Source organism: Myodes glareolus, chromosome 24, assembly GCF_982192425.1.
Source record: "Myodes glareolus chromosome 24, mMyoGla1.1, whole genome shotgun sequence".
NCBI classification, from domain to species: Eukaryota; Metazoa; Chordata; class Mammalia; order Rodentia; family Cricetidae; genus Myodes; species Myodes glareolus.
The window spans coordinates 47,924,400-47,931,279 of NC_142049.1; positions in this window are offsets into that span (position 1 = coordinate 47,924,400).

The following is a 6,880-nucleotide window of genomic DNA, read 5'->3' on the forward strand; positions in this document are numbered from 1 at the left end:
GCGTAGTCTGTGTTGGGTAAGTGCCGGTGAGCGCAGGTGCCTATGGAGGACAGCAGGGGGCGTCAGGTCTTGGGGCTGGCGATGCAGATGGTTAACAGACACCTCACTTGGACACTATGAACTGAACTGTGCTCTTAACTGTGGAGCCATCTCTCTAGCCCTGCTGGTGGGTGTTGTTTGTTTTTTCGGTGTTTGGGTTTTGTTAGGGTCTCATGTAGCTCAGGCTGGCCTAGAAGCCACTATGTATCAGACCTTGGCCACCCTCTCCTGACTCTACCTCCTAGCTGGAAGTTTTTGGTGTTTTGAGATCAAGTCTTACTCGGGAGCTCTGTCTGGTATGGAGTTACTGAGTAACCCAGTTGGCCTGGACCTTGCAGGGCTCCTCCTGCCACAGGCTCTCTGGGCCACCATCCAGGTCACTGTCATTGCTTCCTGCTGTCTGTCCAGATGCCCTGAGCAGGCATCATGCGGGGAATGATCGAGTGCACCGGGAACAGCGAAGGAGAGGGAGGTGAAAGTTTGGTGCAACAGGTTTTGGGGAACCAAGGGCCAAGGAGGAAACCCAGGCCCCCGAAGGCAGGGGTGTGGGGCAGGGATGGGCCACCAGGAGGCAGGAGGTGGAAGGTTGAGCCAGAGATTGGGGCGTCCTGTTCTCCCACTTGAGTCTGCCTACGCAACTTCCTTGGGCTGGGCCTCGCAGGAGACACCACAGGGAAAGGAGAGGATGGGGAGGGGGACACGGGGGTGCCCAACTGGCACAGCGGGTTTGGCTGGTCCCTGTATTTGGCAAAAGACAGCACTGGGGAGAGGTGAGAGTGTTGCTAAGACGACCTTAGGTCCTGGAGTGAAGGGGGAGTTAACACCTTGATCCTCTGTCCCTCTTGCAAACCTGACACCCCACCCCCAAATGCCACACCCACATCTAAAACAGGCTGTGCCTGTCTCCTCCCTGGCACACGTGAGATTCCTTTCCCTCAGACCCGTGGGTCTAGACCTGGCCTTTCTTGGTCAGATGCAGGAGTCCAGACCCTAGACCTCCTCCCTCAGACTAGACCCAGGCCCCATGCTCTGGCTCCCACATTCACCCACGCTGAATCCCTGGGCATTCTCACCGCCCCTGCTCTCTGCCTGTCTATCTGCCTCTAGCTATCTTCTCTGTGGCCAGGCAGCCCACCGGGACCCAGGCTCTCTTGTATGGAGCATCTCTCTCAGCTGTAGACCAGGCCGTCCCCTCTGAGCGGTGACAGGAGCCGGGTTTCCATGTGGCCTTGAGCCCTGTGCGGAGTTGCACAGGGAAGCAGGGCTGGGCGCGGGTGCCCGGGGTGGCAGCCCCTCTGCATGGAGCAATCAGGGTGGAGAGAAGGTGGGGCTTCTGCCACACCACCCACCTCAAGATGGACTTGCTGATTAGAGGGGGGACAGGAGGCAAGCAGAGCCAACTTGGGGTGTCACCCCACCCTGTGTGAGGTCTTCCTTTCCTCCCCAAAGGGACCGTACAGTAGTCTTGGGACAGTGGGATGTCCCCTCCCATAACTTGCCATGTTACCACTCATTTCCAGGATTGGGATGCTAAATGTCCATTTTCACCTGTCTGAGTCCTGGAGCTCTGGCAACCCAGGTTCATCCCCACCCCATCCGAGCTCCTCCTCCCTGACTCAGGATTGAAGCCCCAACCTCGCCCTCTGGGGAGCCCTGCCACTCACAGTGAGATCTTCTGGTATTTTTGGCAATTACTGGATTTTAATGGAAAGGCTGGGCTCTGGAGGTGATAATGGCCTGATTCTTTGGATGCGTGACCTCATGACCCAGTGACCTCTCTCGCGCACACGTGAGCTCTATCAACAAAGGAACAGTTTGCAGTGCTGGGGGAAGGGTCTAAGGACACCTTAGAAGAGCTCAGGAATGACATTGAGGTCTGGGCCAGGGACAGCCACTCCCGGCTCCCCTCTGTGGCCGGAGCCCCTCCCTGCAGCACCTCTCCAGCCTTTGCCCCCCACCAGGCCTATCTTCACGGATCTCACTCTGCTCTGCCATCCTGGCCACAGTTTTCCCTGTTCAGGTTAACTGCCCGCATTCTAGAGCCAGCCACAGCTGGCAGACGCGACAGGGACGCCGTGCCCACCTATACAATCGTCTGTTCACTGTCCTTCCACCCAACCGTCCGGCCATTCACATCCGCAGCAGTGTGTGTGCGTGAGTGTGTGCACACGCACGTGTGTGTGCGCAGATTCATGTAGAGGCCAGCATACAACTTCAGGAGCCATCCACCTTTGTGTGGAGACAGGGTCCCTGTCACGGTGACCTGGGGATCCCTGGTGAGAATAGGCTGGCTGACCAGCAAGCCCCAGACGCTTACCTCAGTGCTGGAGACCACAGGCAGGCATGTACTGCCAGACCTGGCTTTTTACTTGGGTTGTAAGGGTCCAAATTCATGTCTTCATGTTTGCCCAGCAAAAGTACTTTATAAACTGAGCTGTTTCCTAGCTTATCCATCACACAGCTTTTTTAAAAAATTATTTGTTTTGTTTATATGAGCTTTTTGTTCACATGTATGGCTGTGTACCATGGATGTCCCTGGTACCCTCAGAGGTCAGAAGACACTATCGGGTTCCCTGGAACTAGAGTTGTGGGTGGTTGTGAACCACCAAGTCAGTGATGAGAACTGAATTGGGTCCTCTGCAAGAGCAGCCAGTGCTTTTAACTGCTGAGCTGCTTTCTCAGCCCCCATCATATAACTTTTAAAGCTTTGGGATCACTTTTGTGGCCTCATTCTCTGTGAGGATTTTTTATTTTTTGTTTTTATTGAGACGGGGTTTTTCTGTAGCTTTGGTGCCTGTCCTGGAACTAGCTCTTGTAGACCAGGCTGACCTCGAACTCAAAGAGATCCTCCTGCCTCTGCCTCCCAAGTGCTGAGATTAAAGGCGTGTGCCACTACTGCCCAGCCACGTGGCCTCATTCTTTATAGCAAAGACTGACTTTACAATCGAGACACTGCTGCTCCAGGCTCCAGAGTCTGAATCACATGTGTGCATTACCACACCATGTTCCTAATGCCTTCCAAACATATTTTATTATTGGTCATAGTGGCACACACCTTTAATTCCTGCACTTGAGGGGCAAAGGCAGGCAGATCTCTGTGACTTTGAGGCCAGCCTGCTCTGCAGAGTGAGTTCCAAGACAGCCAGGGCTACACAGAGAAACCCTGTTTTGAAAAACAAACAAAAAATTATTTTTAGGTTTATGTGTGAGTTTGTGCACGTGGGTGCACTGCCTCTGGAGGCCAGAAGAGGGCATCAGATGCCCGTGAACCAGAGTCAAAGGTGGTTGTGATTCTCTTTACAAGTGTTGTGAACTGAATTTAGGTCCTCTACAAGACCAAAGAGTGCCTTTCTCTCCCCATCCCTCCCTCCTTCCTTCTTTCTTTCTTGTTTTCTTTTCTTTTTGTACAGGGTTTTTGTGTGTAGTCCTGGAACTGGATACGTAGACAATAGAAAGTCTGCTCTCAAACCCACAGTGATCCACCTCCCTCTGCCCTCCAAATGCCGGGTTAAAGGCATGTACTACATCTGGCTGTGCATGCTCTTAACCAGTGAGCTGTCCTGTGGCGCCACCACAACGTAGTTTCTAAAGTGGAAAGAGGCTGGAGAGAAGGCTCAGCAGTTAAGGGCACACTCTGCTCTCATAGGGGCCTGGAGTTCAGTGCCAGCACCTGTGACTCTGGTCTAGGCGATCCAATGCCCTCTTCTAGCCTTCTTGGGCACTCAGGTACTCTTGTGCACATGTCCAAACACAGACACACATATATAACTTAAAAAAATAAATAAAATCTTCAAAATTATCTTTGAAAGTTGAAAAAAGGTAGGTGAAATTAATTTTGGAAATGTAACTTATTTAATCCAAGGTACCTTGAATTAAGTCATTTCAACTTGCAATTCATGTCAAATTTATTGAGATATTCTACAGGTCTTGTACTTTCAATTGCAATGCCCAATTTCCAATGGTTTAATTGGCATGTAATCTCCCCAAAGTGTGCTGCTATTTAAATTAATTGAAAGGAATAGATTGAAAGTTCTTATTTTCTTAGCCACATGTACTTCATTTTCAGTCCTAGATAGTCAGATTAGCTCAACGCCATGTTTCCTTACCTGACTCATGGTGGGCCTCTCCAGAGACTAGCTGAAAGCAGGCAGGTGGGTGGATGTGTAAGGGTAGAGAGGTGAATAGGTGGGTGGCATTAGTTGATAAATGGACAGATAGCTGTGGGGGTAGGGTGGCTGGATTAATAAATTGAAAAATCGATACCCAGGGCGAGAGAGTTGACTCCCTGATAAAGAGCACTTGTTGCTCTTCTAGAGGACCAGGGTTCGATTCCCAGCACCCACACATCACAAGCATCTGTAACTCCAGTCACAGGGAATCTGATGCTTTCTTCTGGCTTCCTTGGGCATTAAGTTACAGATATAAATGCAGGCAAAACATCATGCAATAAAATGAAATTTGAAAAAAGATTGGTGTCTAAATGAATGGTGGCGGATGACTGATTGGATCTGCGACGGGACGGTGAGCGCAGAGATGGACAAGTGCATGGGAGGACAGTAGGTGGGCAGCTGCGCAGATGGATGTGTGAATGGGGGAAGGATGGGTGGATGGTGTGTGGATGAACGGATGGGTAGATGGGAGGACGGAGCAATGAGTGTGGGCATGGGTGGGTGTGTGGACAGATGGGTAAGTAGACACATAAATGGTAGATGGATGAATGAGAATATGTGGTTATCAGATGAACGGATGATTGGGTGGGTGGTTCATTGAGGAATAAATGATTGGCTGGCTGGATGGGTGAGCGGGAGGATGGATAGGTGGATAAGTCAGTGAGTGTGAGAATGGATTTATTTTATTTTAATTTTTATTTTGTTTTTTTGAGACAGGGTTTCTCCATGTAGCTTTGGCTGTCCCAGAACTCACTCTGTAGACCAGGCTGGCTAAGGATGGATTTATTGATAGGTGGTTGGGTGAATGGATAAATGGGTAGAGGACTTGGTAGGTATATGGGTGGCCAGTTAGGTGAATGGGTGCAGAGTAGAGGAACTGCATCAAGAGGAGGTAGATGAATGGGTGGATAAATGAATGCATTGGTGGGTGGCTGCATATGTGCTCAGCGGATGGATGCATGCATCAAGGGTAACTGGATAGATGGATAGGTGGGTCAGTGGATATGTGGGAGTGATGGTGGGTGGGTAGATGGACTGATGATGGGTGTATTAGTGGGTGGTAGGGATGAGGGGGTGTATCAGTGGGTGGTAGGGATGAGGGGTGGATGGACTGATGATGGGTGTATCAGTGGGTGGTAGGGATGAGGGGTGGATGCGTAGCTGGATACGGGTGAGTGAGAGATGGGTGGGTAGGTGGATTAAAGGATGGATGGATGAATAAATGGATTAAAATGGGCTCATGAGCGAAGGGGTGGGGAGCTGGGTGAACAGATAGAGCAGTAGAAGGTAGATGGTGGATGTGTGGGTAATGAACAGGTAAGTTGGTAGATCGGTGAGTGAGTGTATCAGTGTGCAGACCGGTGGATGGGTGCATGGATGGGTAGTGGGTGCTCCTGTGGGTGGAATGTGCATTTATTGATGGATGGACAGAGGGGTGGGGGAGGTGTGTCGGTGGGTAGGGGAGTGGGTAGATGTGTCGATATCAGAGTGTGGCTAGGTGAAGCTACGAATCTATAGGAGGCTGGATTCATGAGTGGGTGGAGTAAATGAGCTGGTGATGGGCGGGCCACCTTATGACGGGAGGAATCAGTGATTAGATGCGTGTGTATTAGTCAGCTTTTCATTAATAGAAGAAAATACTAGAGTCAGGCTGTTTTGGAAGGAAAAAGGTTGGTTTGGGCTCCCAGATCTGGAAGGACCAGGTCTAAACAGTCTTATGCATGTGGTTTCATGCCTGCACCTCTCACAGCAGGTGTGTGTGTGTGTGTGTGTGTGTGTGCGCGCGCGCCCGTACCTGTGCAGAGTTCTTTGTCCTGTTGATTTGTGGTGCCTTCCTCTCCTAAAGCCACCTGGATGTGGGGGGAGGGGGCTCCACCTCGGTGACCTAATCTCACCTAATCACTTCCCAAAGGCTCAGCCTCTACACATCATGGGTGGATTAAGTTTCCACCCTCATAATCCCAGCAACAAAGGGCTCTGGGGCTTGAACCCTTCCGGAGAAGGAACTGTATTCACACGGAAGCAGGTGCCTGGCTGGGGGGACTCTCACTGGGGCTCTGTTCCTCCACCCACCCCAGGCGGTGTGAGGTCCCTTCCTCTGCTACTGTGTCCACCTTCAAATCTCTTCCCTGTGCCTGAGTGCCCACGACCCCCTCCATATCTGCGATCTAGTGGCCTCCATTAACCTCCCTCCCATCCGTCACTGCCTGAGGCTGTCCTCTGTGCCCCTCAGGAGTCTGAAGTCTTCTTGTAAGTTATGAATCTGCTCACTGCGTCCTCGTACTCGGAGACTCCGCTGGCCCCTGGTACCCATACCCTGTCACTGGCTCTTGTCTCTGGGCAGTGAGTGACAGCCCACCAATAAGCCCACAGAACCTCAAGCACTTCCTTGGGACGCTGCAGCTGATACACACGCAGCAGACCGGTCCTTGTGAGACAGGCAAAGCTTGTAGGAAGTATCTCTCTCTGTGTGTCTCTGCTTGTCTCTACCTCTGTGCTTCTCTCAGTCTCCGACCGTCTGTGCGTGTCTCTGTCTTTCTCACTGTTTCTGTCTCTCCCTGTCTTTGATGATCTCTGTGTGTCTCTCTGTCCCTTTCCTTTTGTCCTGCCCTGGCTGCACCTCTGTCTCTTGTCTCTTACAAAATCAGCCCACAAAGTGGACTTCTCCAGCA